We start from the raw sequence: 17,923 nt of genomic DNA, 5'->3' as shown, positions 1-17,923 counted from the left end.
ATTGATAATTTATTCTATTATTCAGCTACTGTTTCCAACTTAATTAAAAAAAATATATATATGTATATATTCACTCTTCTTTTAAGGCACCAATAAATATCTATGCATTTTCTGGATATTCTATACCATACAATTTTAATACATGGGAATCCTGAATATAAAGTCCAATAAATGCTGGATTTGCCATGTTGTACATGTTCTAAGCAATATCTTTTAGATTATAGCTGATATAGGGCCTGATTCAGAGCCGCTTGCTGCTAGTGAGTGCTTGCTCAGAACAAGGGCGGTTTTTTATGTTTTGTATTTGTTTTTTTCTTTCATCAGGCCGCTCGCTAAGCTGTGGGTGACCTCCCACAGCTTTTGCGAGTGGCCTGGAGCCCATCGCAATTATCGTGACCATCAGGCTTGCGAGGAGACCCTGTGGAAGGGTCTGAGCTCTCACAAGCCCGAGTAAACTTCCTGCTCTAATAGAACAGGAAGTCCACTACTGACATCACTAGTGATGTCAGTAGGGCCACCCACAAACACCAGGCGTTCCTAAGGGAATGCCTGCATTTGTGCAGCCACCGCCCCCTCCCCGCATACAAAACGCGGTGAGTTATCAATCAACATTGACAGCCGCTCCGTCTTGTAGCTAGACCCATATCGATGGAGCAGCTGTCGCTGGACGGATCTTGCGCATGCACACGCCGGAGGCGGCGCATGGGTAGTGGGGGACCGTCGAACCACTTACGAGTGTTGTGCGCTTGCGAGTGTGTCTAAATCATGCCCATAGTCCTTAGGAAAATTTTTGGGTGCTTGCCAAAGACATGTAAATGAAGTGCTTGTTAAAAAATAAAATCCATTCTACTAACCATTGCAAAAAGGTATTTGGGTCTTGAGGACCCACCTCATGGAGTTGGGCTTAGACAGCACAAGAAAATTGCTTGAGAAGTTACTTGACCTATACTGTTCTTGAAAATGGGGCCCAACAATGTGGTCTTTCAATGCTAGAAATGTCAAAATAATTCTGAATGTTGTAGTTTGATGTCCTAGAAAATGTGTGCAGTTTTCATTCCAAAAAGTGGCATACACCAATATGCCAACCTCCTTGCCTATATTTTATTTCTACATATAAAAATGTAAGTATGTATAAACCTTCCCAAAATACCAAACCATTCTGATTTATTCCATAGCCACCTAACGCCAACAAATGGTAATAGAAGTATATCATTACAGTTGGTACATTTTGTTTTCTCTATCTGCTATTCCATTTGTATGGATCTATGAGGGTTTCCTTTAAGTACACATCTCAATATATTATAGTTTGGGTTGTTATTTATGCATGCCATAACATTTGTATTATTATTTTTCCACTGTGTCTGAAATGGAATATTGGAGAAATAAAAGTTATAGCCTCCCCGTCGGGGAATTGAACCCCGGTCTCCCGCGTGACAGGCGGGGATACTCACCACTATACTAACGAGGATTGGCTGTGTGCTGTGATTTCTGGTCCAGTCCAGAAAAGTGATGTTCAACTAAGAGTTGTTATAATTTCCTTGGGTAATGAAAATGATTGAAGTCATTTATACATCAATTTGTTAGTGTACTCTTTCACCATATATCAGATCCATGTCGATTCTTCTGCATCATGAGCTAGGTCAAATGCTTATAGAAATTGCCCCAGCTATCATTTTCTTACTCTACCCATGTCCGATAATCCCTGGACTGAGATGTTCTAGGATTTTACTGTTGATTTGCCAGTGTTTATAGGTATTTCTATGAATTGATTTATGGTTGACCATTTCTGATGCTTGATTGTATATTTAGTAATTCAAGATCCTTTAAAAAGCTCAAATGAATTTAGCAAAACCCATTACCCCTTATCAACTTTTTTCTAATTAGAATTTGCTTAGAAATCCTTGAATGGCTAAAAGACTATTATGCTAGAGACCAATGGTAGCTCTGCATGAGGAATATTAAACTCCAAATCTCTTCTGCTAAATTATGCCCAAATTATGTGAATGCTATAGAAATTGATAATTTATTCTATTATTCAGCTACTGTTTCCAACTTAATTAAAAAAAATATATATATGTATATATTCACTCTTCTTTTAAGGCACCAATAAATATCTATGCATTTTCTGGATATTCTATACCATACAATTTTAATACATGGGAATCCTGAATATAAAGTCCAATAAATGCTGGATTTGCCATGTTGTACATGTTCTAAGCAATATCTTTTAGATTATAGCTGATATAGGGCCTGATTCAGAGCCGCTTGCTGCTAGTGAGTGCTTGCTCAGAACAAGGGCGGTTTTTTATGTTTTGTATTTGTTTTTTTCTTTCATCAGGCCGCTCGCTAAGCTGTGGGTGACCTCCCACAGCTTTTGCGAGTGGCCTGGAGCCCATCGCAATTATCGTGACCATCAGGCTTGCGAGGAGACCCTGTGGAAGGGTCTGAGCTCTCACAAGCCCGAGTAAACTTCCTGCTCTAATAGAACAGGAAGTCCACTACTGACATCACTAGTGATGTCAGTAGGGCCACCCACAAACACCAGGCGTTCCTAAGGGAATGCCTGCATTTGTGCAGCCACCGCCCCCTCCCCGCATACAAAACGCGGTGAGTTATCAATCAACATTGACAGCCGCTCCGTCTTGTAGCTAGACCCATATCGATGGAGCAGCTGTCGCTGGACGGATCTTGCGCATGCACACGCCGGAGGCGGCGCATGGGTAGTGGGGGACCGTCGAACCACTTACGAGTGTTGTGCGCTTGCGAGTGTGTCTAAATCATGCCCATAGTCCTTAGGAAAATTTTTGGGTGCTTGCCAAAGACATGTAAATGAAGTGCTTGTTAAAAAATAAAATCCATTCTACTAACCATTGCAAAAAGGTATTTGGGTCTTGAGGACCCACCTCATGGAGTTGGGCTTAGACAGCACAAGAAAATTGCTTGAGAAGTTACTTGACCTATACTGTTCTTGAAAATGGGGCCCAACAATGTGGTCTTTCAATGCTAGAAATGTCAAAATAATTCTGAATGTTGTAGTTTGATGTCCTAGAAAATGTGTGCAGTTTTCATTCCAAAAAGTGGCATACACCAATATGCCAACCTCCTTGCCTATATTTTATTTCTACATATAAAAATGTAAGTATGTATAAACCTTCCCAAAATACCAAACCATTCTGATTTATTCCATAGCCACCTAACGCCAACAAATGGTAATAGAAGTATATCATTACAGTTGGTACATTTTGTTTTCTCTATCTGCTATTCCATTTGTATGGATCTATGAGGGTTTCCTTTAAGTACACATCTCAATATATTATAGTTTGGGTTGTTATTTATGCATGCCATAACATTTGTATTATTATTTTTCCACTGTGTCTGAAATGGAATATTGGAGAAATAAAAGTTATAGCCTCCCCGTCGGGGAATTGAACCCCGGTCTCCCGCGTGACAGGCGGGGATACTCACCACTATACTAACGAGGATTGGCTGTGTGCTGTGATTTCTGGTCCAGTCCAGAAAAGTGATGTTCAACTAAGAGTTGTTATAATTTCCTTGGGTAATGAAAATGATTGAAGTCATTTATACATCAATTTGTTAGTGTACTCTTTCACCATATATCAGATCCATGTCGATTCTTCTGCATCATGAGCTAGGTCAAATGCTTATAGAAATTGCCCCAGCTATCATTTTCTTACTCTACCCATGTCCGATAATCCCTGGACTGAGATGTTCTAGGATTTTACTGTTGATTTGCCAGTGTTTATAGGTATTTCTATGAATTGATTTATGGTTGACCATTTCTGATGCTTGATTGTATATTTAGTAATTCAAGATCCTTTAAAAAGCTCAAATGAATTTAGCAAAACCCATTACCCCTTATCAACTTTTTTCTAATTAGAATTTGCTTAGAAATCCTTGAATGGCTAAAAGACTATTATGCTAGAGACCAATGGTAGCTCTGCATGAGGAATATTAAACTCCAAATCTCTTCTGCTAAATTATGCCCAAATTATGTGAATGCTATAGAAATTGATAATTTATTCTATTATTCAGCTACTGTTTCCAACTTAATTAAAAAAAATATATATATGTATATATTCACTCTTCTTTTAAGGCACCAATAAATATCTATGCATTTTCTGGATATTCTATACCATACAATTTTAATACATGGGAATCCTGAATATAAAGTCCAATAAATGCTGGATTTGCCATGTTGTACATGTTCTAAGCAATATCTTTTAGATTATAGCTGATATAGGGCCTGATTCAGAGCCGCTTGCTGCTAGTGAGTGCTTGCTCAGAACAAGGGCGGTTTTTTATGTTTTGTATTTGTTTTTTTCTTTCATCAGGCCGCTCGCTAAGCTGTGGGTGACCTCCCACAGCTTTTGCGAGTGGCCTGGAGCCCATCGCAATTATCGTGACCATCAGGCTTGCGAGGAGACTCTGTGGAAGGGTCTGAGCTCTCACAAGCCCGAGTAAACTTCCTGCTCTAATAGAACAGGAAGTCCACTACTGACATCACTAGTGATGTCAGTAGGGCCACCCACAAACACCAGGCGTTCCTAAGGGAATGCCTGCATTTGTGCAGCCACCGCCCCCTCCCCGCATACAAAACGCGGTGAGTTATCAATCAACATTGACAGCCGCTCCGTCTTGTAGCTAGACCCATATCGATGGAGCAGCTGTCGCTGGACGGATCTTGCGCATGCACACGCCGGAGGCGGCGCATGGGTAGTGGGGGACCGTCGAACCACTTACGAGTGTTGTGCGCTTGCGAGTGTGTCTAAATCATGCCCATAGTCCTTAGGAAAATTTTTGGGTGCTTGCCAAAGACATGTAAATGAAGTGCTTGTTAAAAAATAAAATCCATTCTACTAACCATTGCAAAAAGGTATTTGGGTCTTGAGGACCCACCTCATGGAGTTGGGCTTAGACAGCACAAGAAAATTGCTTGAGAAGTTACTTGACCTATACTGTTCTTGAAAATGGGGCCCAACAATGTGGTCTTTCAATGCTAGAAATGTCAAAATAATTCTGAATGTTGTAGTTTGATGTCCTAGAAAATGTGTGCAGTTTTCATTCCAAAAAGTGGCATACACCAATATGCCAACCTCCTTGCCTATATTTTATTTCTACATATAAAAATGTAAGTATGTATAAACCTTCCCAAAATACCAAACCATTCTGATTTATTCCATAGCCACCTAACGCCAACAAATGGTAATAGAAGTATATCATTACAGTTGGTACATTTTGTTTTCTCTATCTGCTATTCCATTTGTATGGATCTATGAGGGTTTCCTTTAAGTACACATCTCAATATATTATAGTTTGGGTTGTTATTTATGCATGCCATAACATTTGTATTATTATTTTTCCACTGTGTCTGAAATGGAATATTGGAGAAATAAAAGTTATAGCCTCCCCGTCGGGGAATTGAACCCCGGTCTCCCGCGTGACAGGCGGGGATACTCACCACTATACTAACGAGGATTGGCTGTGTGCTGTGATTTCTGGTCCAGTCCAGAAAAGTGATGTTCAACTAAGAGTTGTTATAATTTCCTTGGGTAATGAAAATGATTGAAATCATTTATACATCAATTTGTTAGTGTACTCTTTCACCATATATCAGATCCATGTCGATTCTTCTGCATCATGAGCTAGGTCAAATGCTTATAGAAATTGCCCCAGCTATCATTTTCTTACTCTACCCATGTCCGATAATCCCTGGACTGAGATGTTCTAGGATTTTACTGTTGATTTGCCAGTGTTTATAGGTATTTCTATGAATTGATTTATGGTTGACCATTTCTGATGCTTGATTGTATATTTAGTAATTCAAGATCCTTTAAAAAGCTCAAATGAATTTAGCAAAACCCATTACCCCTTATCAACTTTTTTCTAATTAGAATTTGCTTAGAAATCCTTGAATGGCTAAAAGACTATTATGCTAGAGACCAATGGTAGCTCTGCATGAGGAATATTAAACTCCAAATCTCTTCTGCTAAATTATGCCCAAATTATGTGAATGCTATAGAAATTGATAATTTATTCTATTATTCAGCTACTGTTTCCAACTTAATTAAAAAAAATATATATATGTATATATTCACTCTTCTTTTAAGGCACCAATAAATATCTATGCATTTTCTGGATATTCTATACCATACAATTTTAATACATGGGAATCCTGAATATAAAGTCCAATAAAAGCTGGATTTGCCATGTTGTACATGTTCTAAGCAATATCTTTTAGATTATAGCTGATATAGGGCCTGATTCAGAGCCGCTTGCTGCTAGTGAGTGCTTGCTCAGAACAAGGGCGGTTTTTATGTTTTGTATTTGTTTTTTTCTTTCATCAGGCCGCTCGCTAAGCTGTGGGTGACCTCCCACAGCTTTTGCGAGTGGCCTGGAGCCCATCGCAATTATCGTGACCATCAGGCTTGCGAGGAGACCCTGTGGAAGGGTCTGAGCTCTCACAAGCCCGAGTAAACTTCCTGCTCTAATAGAACAGGAAGTCCACTACTGACAACACTAGTGATGTCAGTAGGGCCACCCACAAACACCAGGCGTTCCTAAGGGAATGCCTGCATTTGTGCAGCCACCGCCCCCTCCCCGCATACAAAACGCGGTGAGTTATCAATCAACATTGACAGCCGCTCCGTCTTGTAGCTAGACCCATATCGATGGAGCAGCCATCGCTGGACAGATCTTGCGCATGCACACGCCGGAGGCGGCGCATGGGTAGTGGGGGACCGTCGAACCACTTACGAGTGTTGTGCACTTGCGAGTGTGTCTGAATCATGCCCATAGTCCTTAGGAAAATTTTTGGGTGCTTGCCAAAGACATGTAAATGAAGTGCTTGTTAAAAAATTAAATCCATTCTACTAACCATTGCAAAATGGAATTTGGGTCTTGAGGACCCACCTCATGGAGTTGGGCTTAGACAGCACAAGAAAATTGCTTGAGAAGTTACTTGACCTATACTGTTCTTGAGAATGGGGCCCAACAATGTGGTCTTTCAATGCTAGAAATGTCAAAATAATTCTGAATGTTGTAGTTTGATGTCCTAGAAAATGTGTGCAGTTTTCATTCCAAAAAGTGGCATACACCAATATGCCAACCTCCTTGCCTATATTTTATTTCTACATATAAAAATACCAAACCATTCTGATTTATTCCATAGCCACCTAATGCCAACAAATGGTAATAGAAGTATATCATTACAGTTGGTACATTTTGTTTTCTCTATCTGCTATTCCATTTGTATGGATCTATGAGGGTTTCCTTTAAGTACACATCTCAATATATTATAGTTTGGGTTGTTATTTATGCATGCCATAACATTTGTATTATTATTTTTCCACTGTGTCTGAAATGGAATTTTGGAGAAATAAAAGTTATAGCCTCCCCGTCGGGGAATTGAACCCCGGTCTCCCGCGTGACAGGCGGGGATACTCACCACTATACTAACGAGGATCGGCTGTGTGCTGTGATTTCTGGTCCAGTCCAGAAAAGTGATGTTCAACTAAGAGTTGTTATAATTTCCTTGGGTAATGAAAATGATTGAAATCATTTATACATCAATTTGTTAGTGTACTCTTTCACCATATATCAGATCCATGTCGATTCTTCTGCATCATGAGCTAGGTCAAATGCTTATAGAAATTGCCCCAGCTATCATTTTCTTACTCTACCCATGTCCGATAATCCCTGGACTGAGATGTTCTAGGATTTTACTGTTGATTTGCCAGTGTTTATAGGTATTTCTATGAATTGATTTATGGTTGACCATTTCTGATGCTTGATTGTATATTTAGTAATTCAAGATCCTTTAAAAAGCTCAAATGAATTTAGCAAAACCCATTACCCCTTATCAACTTTTTTCTAATTAGAATTTGCTTAGAAATCCTTGAATGGCTAAAAGACTATTATGCTAGAGACCAATGGTAGCTCTGCATGAGGAATATTAAACTCCAAATCTCTTCTGCTAAATTATGCCCAAATTATGTGAATGCTATAAAAATTGATAATTTATTCTATTATTCAGCTACTGTTTCCAACTTAATTAAAAAAAATATATATATGTATATATTCACTCTTCTTTTAAGGCACCAATAAATATCTATGCATTTTCTGGATATTCTATACCATACAATTTTAATACATGGGAATCCTGAATATAAAGTCCAATAAATGCTGGATTTGCCATGTTGTACATGTTCTAAGCAATATCTTTTAGATTATAGCTGATATAGGGCCTGATTCAGAGCCGCTTGCTGCTAGTGAGTGCTTGCTCAGAACAAGGGCGGTTTTTTATGTTTTGTATTTGTTTTTTTCTTTCATCAGGCCGCTCGCTAAGCTGTGGGTGACCTCCCACAGCTTTTGCGAGTGGCCTGGAGCCCATCGCAATTATCGTGACCATCAGGCTTGCGAGGAGACCCTGTGGAAGGGTCTGAGCTCTCACAAGCCCGAGTAAACTTCCTGCTCTAATAGAACAGGAAGTCCACTACTGACATCACTAGTGATGTCAGTAGGGCCACCCACAAACACCAGGCGTTCCTAAGGGAATGCCTGCATTTGTGCAGCCACCGCCCCCTCCCCGCATACAAAACGCGGTGAGTTATCAATCAACATTGACAGCCGCTCCGTCTTGTAGCTAGACCCATATCGATGGAGCAGCTGTTGCTGGACGGATCTTGCGCATGCACACGCCGGAGGCGGCGCATGGGTAGTGGGGGACCGTCGAACCACTTACGAGTGTTGTGCGCTTGCGAGTGTGTCTAAATCATGCCCATAGTCCTTAGGAAAATTTTTGGGTGCTTGCCAAAGACATGTAAATGAAGTGCTTGTTAAAAAATAAAATCCATTCTACTAACCATTGCAAAAAGGTATTTGGGTCTTGAGGACCCACCTCATGGAGTTGGGCTTAGACAGCACAAGAAAATTGCTTGAGAAGTTACTTGACCTATACTGTTCTTGAAAATGGGGCCCAACAATGTGGTCTTTCAATGCTAGAAATGTCAAAATAATTCTGAATGTTGTAGTTTGATGTCCTAGAAAATGTGTGCAGTTTTCATTCCAAAAAGTGGCATACACCAATATGCCAACCTCCTTGCCTATATTTTATTTCTACATATAAAAATGTAAGTATGTATAAACCTTCCCAAAATACCAAACCATTCTGATTTATTCCATAGCCACCTAACGCCAACAAATGGTAATAGAAGTATATCATTACAGTTGGTACATTTTGTTTTCTCTATCTGCTATTCCATTTGTATGGATCTATGAGGGTTTCCTTTAAGTACACATCTCAATATATTATAGTTTGGGTTGTTATTTATGCATGCCATAACATTTGTATTATTATTTTTCCACTGTGTCTGAAATGGAATATTGGAGAAATAAAAGTTATAGCCTCCCCGTCGGGGAATTGAACCCCGGTCTCCCGCGTGACAGGCGGGGATACTCACCACTATACTAACGAGGATTGGCTGTGTGCTGTGATTTCTGGTCCAGTCCAGAAAAGTGATGTTCAACTAAGAGTTGTTATAATTTCCTTGGGTAATGAAAATGATTGAAATCATTTATACATCAATTTGTTAGTGTACTCTTTCACCATATATCAGATCCATGTCGATTCTTCTGCATCATGAGCTAGGTCAAATGCTTATAGAAATTGCCCCAGCTATCATTTTCTTACTCTACCCATGTCCGATAATCCCTGGACTGAGATGTTCTAGGATTTTACTGTTGATTTGCCAGTGTTTATAGGTATTTCTATGAATTGATTTATGGTTGACCATTTCTGATGCTTGATTGTATATTTAGTAATTCAAGATCCTTTAAAAAGCTCAAATGAATTTAGCAAAACCCATTACCCCTTATCAACTTTTTTCTAATTAGAATTTGCTTAGAAATCCTTGAATGGCTAAAAGACTATTATGCTAGAGACCAATGGTAGCTCTGCATGAGGAATATTAAACTCCAAATCTCTTCTGCTAAATTATGCCCAAATTATGTGAATGCTATAGAAATTGATAATTTATTCTATTATTCAGCTACTGTTTCCAACTTAATTAAAAAAAATATATATATGTATATATTCACTCTTCTTTTAAGGCACCAATAAATATCTATGCATTTTCTGGATATTCTATACCATACAATTTTAATACATGGGAATCCTGAATATAAAGTCCAATAAATGCTGGATTTGCCATGTTGTACATGTTCTAAGCAATATCTTTTAGATTATAGCTGATATAGGGCCTGATTCAGAGCCGCTTGCTGCTAGTGAGTGCTTGCTCAGAACAAGGGCGGTTTTTTATGTTTTGTATTTGTTTTTTTCTTTCATCAGGCCGCTCGCTAAGCTGTGGGTGACCTCCCACAGCTTTTGCGAGTGGCCTGGAGCCCATCGCAATTATCGTGACCATCAGGCTTGCGAGGAGACCCTGTGGAAGGGTCTGAGCTCTCACAAGCCCGAGTAAACTTCCTGCTCTAATAGAACAGGAAGTCCACTACTGACATCACTAGTGATGTCAGTAGGGCCACCCACAAACACCAGGCGTTCCTAAGGGAATGCCTGCATTTGTGCAGCCACCGCCCCCTCCCCGCATACAAAACGCGGTGAGTTATCAATCAACATTGACAGCCGCTCCGTCTTGTAGCTAGACCCATATCGATGGAGCAGCTGTCGCTGGACGGATCTTGCGCATGCACACGCCGGAGGCGGCGCATGGGTAGTGGGGGACCGTCGAACCACTTACGAGTGTTGTGCGCTTGCGAGTGTGTCTAAATCATGCCCATAGTCCTTAGGAAAATTTTTGGGTGCTTGCCAAAGACATGTAAATGAAGTGCTTGTTAAAAAATAAAATCCATTCTACTAACCATTGCAAAAAGGTATTTGGGTCTTGAGGACCCACCTCATGGAGTTGGGCTTAGACAGCACAAGAAAATTGCTTGAGAAGTTACTTGACCTATACTGTTCTTGAAAATGGGGCCCAACAATGTGGTCTTTCAATGCTAGAAATGTCAAAATAATTCTGAATATTGTAGTTTGATGTCCTAGAAAATGTGTGCAGTTTTCATTCCAAAAAGTGGCATACACCAATATGCCAACCTCCTTGCCTATATTTTATTTCTACATATAAAAATGTAAGTATGTATAAACCTTCCCAAAATACCAAACCATTCTGATTTATTCCATAGCCACCTAACGCCAACAAATGGTAATAGAAGTATATCATTACAGTTGGTACATTTTGTTTTCTCTATCTGCTATTCCATTTGTATGGATCTATGAGGGTTTCCTTTAAGTACACATCTCAATATATTATAGTTTGGGTTGTTATTTATGCATGCCATAACATTTGTATTATTATTTTTCCACTGTGTCTGAAATGGAATATTGGAGAAATAAAAGTTATAGCCTCCCCGTCAGGGAATTGAACCCCGGTCTCCCGCGTGACAGGCGGGGATACTCACCACTATACTAACGAGGATTGGCTGTGTGCTGTGATTTCTGGTCCAGTCCAGAAAAGTGATGTTCAACTAAGAGTTGTTATAATTTCCTTGGGTAATGAAAATGATTGAAATCATTTATACATCAATTTGTTAGTGTACTCTTTCACCATATATCAGATCCATGTCGATTCTTCTGCATCATGAGCTAGGTCAAATGCTTATAGAAATTGCCCCAGCTATCATTTTCTTACTCTACCCATGTCCGATAATCCCTGGACTGAGATGTTCTAGGATTTTACTGTTGATTTGCCAGTGTTTATAGGTATTTCTATGAATTGATTTATGGTTGACCATTTCTGATGCTTGATTGTATATTTAGTAATTCAAGATCCTTTAAAAAGCTCAAATGAATTTAGCAAAACCCATTACCCCTTATCAACTTTTTTCTAATTAGAATTTGCTTAGAAATCCTTGAATGGCTAAAAGACTATTATGCTAGAGACCAATGGTAGCTCTGCATGAGGAATATTAAACTCCAAATCTCTTCTGCTAAATTATGCCCAAATTATGTGAATGCTATAGAAATTGATAATTTATTCTATTATTCAGCTACTGTTTCCAACTTAATTAAAAAAAATATATATATGTATATATTCACTCTTCTTTTAAGGCACCAATAAATATCTATGCATTTTCTGGATATTCTATACCATACAATTTTAATACATGGGAATCCTGAATATAGACCCATATCGATGGAGCAGCCATCGCTGGACGGATCTTGCGCATGCACACGCCGGAGGCGGCGCATGGGTAGTGGGGGACCGTCGAACCACTTACGAGTGTTGTGCGCTTGCGAGTGTGTCTGAATCATGCCCATAGTCCTTAGGAAAATTTTTGGGTGCTTGCCAAAGACATGTAAATGAAGTGCTTGTTAAAAAATAAAATCCATTCTACTAACCATTGCAAAATGGAATTTGGGTCTTGAGGACCCACCTCATGGAGTTGGGCTTAGACAGCACAAGAAAATTGCTTGAGAAGTTACTTGACCTATACTGTTCTTGAGAATGGGGCCCAACAATGTGGTCTTTCAATGCTAGAAATGTCAAAATAATTCTGAATGTTGTAGTTTGATGTCCTAGAAAATGTGTGCAGTTTTCATTCCAAAAAGTGGCATACACCAATATGCCAACCTCCTTGCCTATATTTTATTTCTACATATAAAAATACCAAACCATTCTGATTTATTCCATAGCCACCTAACGCCAACAAATGGTAATAGAAGTATATCATTACAGTTGGTACATTTTGTTTTCTCTATCTGCTATTCCATTTGTATGGATCTATGAGGGTTTCCTTTAAGTACACATCTCAATATATTATAGTTTGGGTTGTTATTTATGCATGCCATAACATTTGTATTATTATTTTTCCACTGTGTCTGAAATGGAATTTTGGAGAAATAAAAGTTATAGCCTCCCCGTCGGGGAATTGAACCCCGGTCTCCCGCGTGACAGGCGGGGATACTCACCACTATACTAACGAGGATCGGCTGTGTGCTGTGATTTCTGGTCCAGTCCAGAAAAGTGATGTTCAACTAAGAGTTGTTATAATTTCCTTGGGTAATGAAAATGATTGAAATCATTTATACATCAATTTGTTAGTGTACTCTTTCACCATATATCAGATCCATGTCGATTCTTCTGCATCATGAGCTAGGTCAAATGCTTATAGAAATTGCCCCAGCTATCATTTTCTTACTCTACCCATGTCCGATAATCCCTGGACTGAGATGTTCTAGGATTTTACTGTTGATTTGCCAGTGTTTATAGGTATTTCTATGAATTGATTTATGGTTGACCATTTCTGATGCTTGATTGTATATTTAGTAATTCAAGATCCTTTAAAAAGCTCAAATGAATTTAGCAAAACCCATTACCCCTTATCAACTTTTTTCTAATTAGAATTTGCTTAGAAATCCTTGAATGGCTAAAAGACTATTATGCTAGAGACCAATGGTAGCTCTGCATGAGGAATATTAAACTCCAAATCTCTTCTGCTAAATTATGCCCAAATTATGTGAATGCTATAAAAATTGATAATTTATTATATTATTCAGCTACTGTTTCCAACTTAATTAAAAAAAATATATATATGTATATATTCACTCTTCTTTTAAGGCACCAATAAATATCTATGCATTTTCTGGATATTCTATACCATACAATTTTAATACATGGGAATCCTGAATATAAAGTCCAATAAATGCTGGATTTGCCATGTTGTACATGTTCTAAGCAATATCTTTTAGATTATAGCTGATATAGGGCCTAATTCAGAGCCGCTTGCTGCTAGTGAGTGCTTGCTCAGAACAAGGGCGGTTTTTTATGTTTTGTATTTGTTTTTTTCTTTCATCAGGCCGCTCGCTAAGCTGTGGGTGACCTCCCACAGCTTTTGCGAGTGGCCTGGAGCCCATCGCGATTATCGTGACCATCAGGCTTGCGAGGAGACCCTGTGGAAGGGTCTGAGCTCTCACAAGCCCGAGTAAACTTCCTGCTCTAATAGAACAGGAAGTCCACTACTGACATCACTAGTGATGTCAGTAGGGCCACCCACAAACACCAGGCGTTCCTAAGGGAATGCCTGCATTTGTGCAGCCACCCCCCCTCACCGCATACAAAACGCGGTGAGTTATCAATCAACATTGACAGCCGCTCCGTCTTGTAGCTAGACCCATATCGATGGAGCAGCCGTCACTGGACGGATCTTGCGCATGCACACGCCGGAGGCGGCGCATGGGTAGTGGGGGACCGTCGAACCACTTACGAGTGTTGTGCGCTTGCGAGTGTGTCTGAATCATGCCCATAGTCCTTAGGAAAATTTTTGGGTGCTTGCCAAAGACATGTAAATGAAGTGCTTGTTAAAAAATCAAATCCATTCTACTAACCATTGCAAAATGGAATTTGGGTCTTGAGGACCCACCTCAAGGAGTTGGGCTTAGACAGCACAAGAAAATTGCTTGAGAAGTTACTTGACCTATACTGTTCTTGAGAATGGGGCCCAACAATGTGGTCTTTCAATGCTAGAAATGTCAAAATAATTCTGAATGTTGTAGTTTGATGTCCTAGAAAATGTGTGCAGTTTTCATTCTAAAAAGTGGCATACACCAATATGCCAACCTCCTTGCCTATATTTTATTTCTACATATAAAAATGTAAGTATGTATAAACCTTCCCAAAATACCAAACCATTCTGATTTATTCCATAGCCACCTAACGCCAACAAATGGTAATAGAAGTATATCATTACAGTTGGTACATTTTGTTTTCTCTATCTGCTATTCCATTTGTATGGATCTATGAGGGTTTCCTTTAAGTACACATCTCAATATATTATAGTTTGGGTTGTTATTTATGCATGCCATAACATTTGTATTATTATTTTTCCACTGTGTCTGAAATGGAATTTTGGAGAAATAAAAGTTCTAGCCTCCCCGTCGGGGAATTGAACCCCGGTCTCCCGCGTGACAGGCGAGGATACTCACCACTATACTAACGAGGATTGGCTGTGTGCTGTGATTTCTGGTCCAGTCCAGAAAAGTGATGTTCAACTAAGAGTTGTTATAATTTCCTTGGGTAATGAAAATGATTGAAATCATTTATACATCAATTTGTTAGTGTACTCTTTCACCATATATCAGATCCATGTCGATTCTTCTGCATCATGAGCTAGGTCAAATGCTTATAGAAATTGCCCCAGCTATCATTTTCTTACTCTACCCATGTCCGATAATCCCTGGACTGAGATGTTCTAGGATTTTACTGTTGATTTGCCAGTGTTTATAGGTATTTCTATGAATTGATTTATGGTTGACCATTTCTGATGCTTGATTGTATATTTAGTAATTCAAGATCCTTTAAAAAGCTCAAATGAATTTAGCAAAACCCATTACCCCTTATCAACTTTTTTCTAATTAGAATTTGCTTAGAAATCCTTGAATGGCTAAAAGACTATTATGCTAGAGACCAATGGTAGCTCTGCATGAGGAATATTAAACTCCAAATCTCTTCTGCTAAATTATGCCCAAATTATGTGAATGCTATAAAAATTGATAATTTATTCTATTATTCAGCTACTGTTTCCAACTTAATTAAAAAAAATATATATATGTATATATTCACTCTTCTTTTAAGGCACCAATAAATATCTATGCATTTTCTGGATATTCTATACCATACAATTTTAATACATGGGAATCCTGAATATAAAGTCCAATAAATGCTGGATTTGCCATGTTGTACATGTTCTAAGCAATATCTTTTAGATTATAGCTGATATAGGGCCTGATTCAGAGCCGCTTGCTGCTAGTGAGTGCTTGCTCAGAACAAGGGCGGTTTTTTATGTTTTGTATTTGTTTTTTTCTTTCATCAGGCCGCTCGCTAAGCTGTGGGTGACCTCCCACAGCTTTTGCGAGTGGCCTGGAGCCCATCACGATTATCGTGACCATCAGGCTTGCGAGGAGACCCTGTGGAAGGGTCTGAGCTCTCACAAGCCCGAGTAAACTTCCTGCTCTAATAGAACAGGAAGTCCACTACTGACATCACTAGTGATGTCAGTAGGGCCACCCACAAACACCAGGCGTTCCTAAGGGAATGCCTGCATTTGTGCAGCCACCCCCCCTCCCCGCATACAAAATGCGGTGAGTTATCAATCAACATTGACAGCCGCTCCGTCTTGTAGCTAGACCCATATCGATGGAGCAGCCGTCGCTGGACGGATCTTGCGCATGCACACGCCGGAGGCGGCGCATGGGTAGTGGGGGACCGTCGAACCACTTACGAGTGTTGTGCGCTTGCGAGTGTGTCTGAATCATGCCCATAGTCCTTAGGAAAATTTTTGGGTACTTGCCAAAGACATGTAAATGAAGTGCTTGTTAAAAAATAAAATCCATTCTACTAACCATTGCAAAATGGAATTTGGGTCTTGAGGACCCACCTCATGGAGTTGGGCTTAGACAGCACAAGAAAATTGCTTGAGAAGTTACTTGACCTATACTGTTCTTGAGAATGGGGCCCAACAATGTGGTCTTTCAATGCTAGAAATGTCAAAATAATTCTGAATGTTGTAGTTTGATGTCCTAGAAAATGTGTGCAGTTTTCATTCTAAAAAGTGGCATACACCAATATGCCAACCTCCTTGCCTATATTTTATTTCTACATATAAAAATGTAAGTATGTATAAACCTTCCCAAAATACCAAACCATTCTGATTTATTCCATAGCCACCTAACACCAACAAATGGTAATAGAAGTATATCATTACAGTTGGTACATTTAGTTTTCTCTATCTGCTATTCCATTTGTATGGATCTATGAGGGTTTCCTTTAAGTACACATCTCAATATATTATAGTTTGGGTTGTTATTTATGCATGCCATAACATTTGTATTATTATTAAAGCCTCCCCATCGGGGAATTGAACCCCGGTCTCCCGCGTGACAGGCGGGGATACTCACCACTATACTAACGAGGATCGGCTGTGTGCTGTGATTTCTGGTCCAGTCCAGAAAAGTGATGTTCAACTAAGAGTTGTTATAATTTCCTTGGGTAATGAAAATGATTGAAATCATTTATACATCAATTTGTTAGTGTACTCTTTCACCATATATCAGATCCATGTCGATTCTTCTGCATCATGAGCTAGGTCAAATGCTTATAGAAATTGCCCCAGCTATTATTTTCTTACTCTACCCATGTCCGATAATCCCTGGACTGAGATGTTCTAGGATTTTACTGTTGATTTGCCAGTGTTTATAGGTATTTCTATGAATTGATTTATGGTTGACCATTTCTGATGCTTGATTGTATATTTAGTAATTCAAGATCCTTTAAAAAGCTCAAATGAATTTAGCAAAACCCATTACCCCTTATCAACTTTTTTCTAATTAGAATTTGATTAGAAATCCTTGAATGGCTAAAAGACTATTATGCTAGAGACCAATGGTAGCTCTGCATGAGGAATATTAAACTCCAAATCTCTTCTGCTAAATTATGCCCAAATTATGTGAATGCTATAAAAATTGATAATTTATTCTATTATTCAGCTACTGTTTCCAACTTAATTAAAAAAAATATATATATGTATATATTCACTCTTCTTTTAAGGCACCAATAAATATCTATGCATTTTCTGGATATTCTATACCATACAATTTTAATACATGGGAATCCTGAATATAAAGTCCAATAAATGCTGGATTTGCCATGTTGTACATGTTCTAAGCAATATCTTTTAGATTATAGCTGATATAGGGCCTGATTCAGTGCCGCTTGCTGCTAGTGAGTGCTTGCTCAGAACAAGGGCGGTTTTTTATGTTTTGTATTTGTTTTTTTCTTTCATCAGGCCGCTCGCTAAGCTGTGGGTGACCTCCCACAGCTTTTGCGAGTGGCCT

The 17,923-nt window shown here is 39.0% G+C and overlaps 9 non-coding genes across 9 annotated transcripts; all 9 read right to left on the bottom strand.

Annotated features, from left to right (window-relative positions):
• Positions 1-1,396: 1,396 nt before the first annotated feature.
• TRNAD-GUC (transfer RNA aspartic acid (anticodon GUC)) lies at positions 1,397-1,468 on the bottom strand. Its single transcript has one exon. It is a non-coding gene; the product is annotated as a tRNA-Asp (tRNA).
• A 1,942-nt stretch (positions 1,469-3,410) lies between these two features.
• TRNAD-GUC (transfer RNA aspartic acid (anticodon GUC)) lies at positions 3,411-3,482 on the bottom strand. Its single transcript has one exon. It is a non-coding gene; the product is annotated as a tRNA-Asp (tRNA).
• Positions 3,483-5,424: 1,942 nt separating this feature from the next.
• On the bottom strand, positions 5,425-5,496 carry TRNAD-GUC (transfer RNA aspartic acid (anticodon GUC)). Its single transcript has one exon. It is a non-coding gene; the product is annotated as a tRNA-Asp (tRNA).
• A 1,914-nt stretch (positions 5,497-7,410) lies between these two features.
• On the bottom strand, positions 7,411-7,482 carry TRNAD-GUC (transfer RNA aspartic acid (anticodon GUC)). Its single transcript has one exon. It is a non-coding gene; the product is annotated as a tRNA-Asp (tRNA).
• Positions 7,483-9,424: 1,942 nt separating this feature from the next.
• On the bottom strand, positions 9,425-9,496 carry TRNAD-GUC (transfer RNA aspartic acid (anticodon GUC)). Its single transcript has one exon. It is a non-coding gene; the product is annotated as a tRNA-Asp (tRNA).
• A 1,942-nt stretch (positions 9,497-11,438) lies between these two features.
• TRNAD-GUC (transfer RNA aspartic acid (anticodon GUC)) lies at positions 11,439-11,510 on the bottom strand. The gene has a single exon. It is a non-coding gene; the product is annotated as a tRNA-Asp (tRNA).
• Positions 11,511-12,948: 1,438 nt separating this feature from the next.
• TRNAD-GUC (transfer RNA aspartic acid (anticodon GUC)) lies at positions 12,949-13,020 on the bottom strand. The gene has a single exon. It is a non-coding gene; the product is annotated as a tRNA-Asp (tRNA).
• Positions 13,021-14,961: 1,941 nt separating this feature from the next.
• TRNAD-GUC (transfer RNA aspartic acid (anticodon GUC)) lies at positions 14,962-15,033 on the bottom strand. Its single transcript has one exon. It is a non-coding gene; the product is annotated as a tRNA-Asp (tRNA).
• A 1,899-nt stretch (positions 15,034-16,932) lies between these two features.
• On the bottom strand, positions 16,933-17,004 carry TRNAD-GUC (transfer RNA aspartic acid (anticodon GUC)). Its single transcript has one exon. It is a non-coding gene; the product is annotated as a tRNA-Asp (tRNA).
• Positions 17,005-17,923: the final 919 nt, after the last annotated feature.

The sequence above is a fragment of the Taudactylus pleione genome, unplaced genomic scaffold (assembly GCF_031769625.1).
Source record: "Taudactylus pleione unplaced genomic scaffold, aTauple2 ptg000282l, whole genome shotgun sequence".
In the NCBI taxonomy this organism is placed as follows: Eukaryota; Metazoa; Chordata; class Amphibia; order Anura; family Myobatrachidae; genus Taudactylus; species Taudactylus pleione.
Note: the sequence above shows the minus strand (reverse complement) of the source record. Positions and strands in the feature narration are given on the sequence as shown.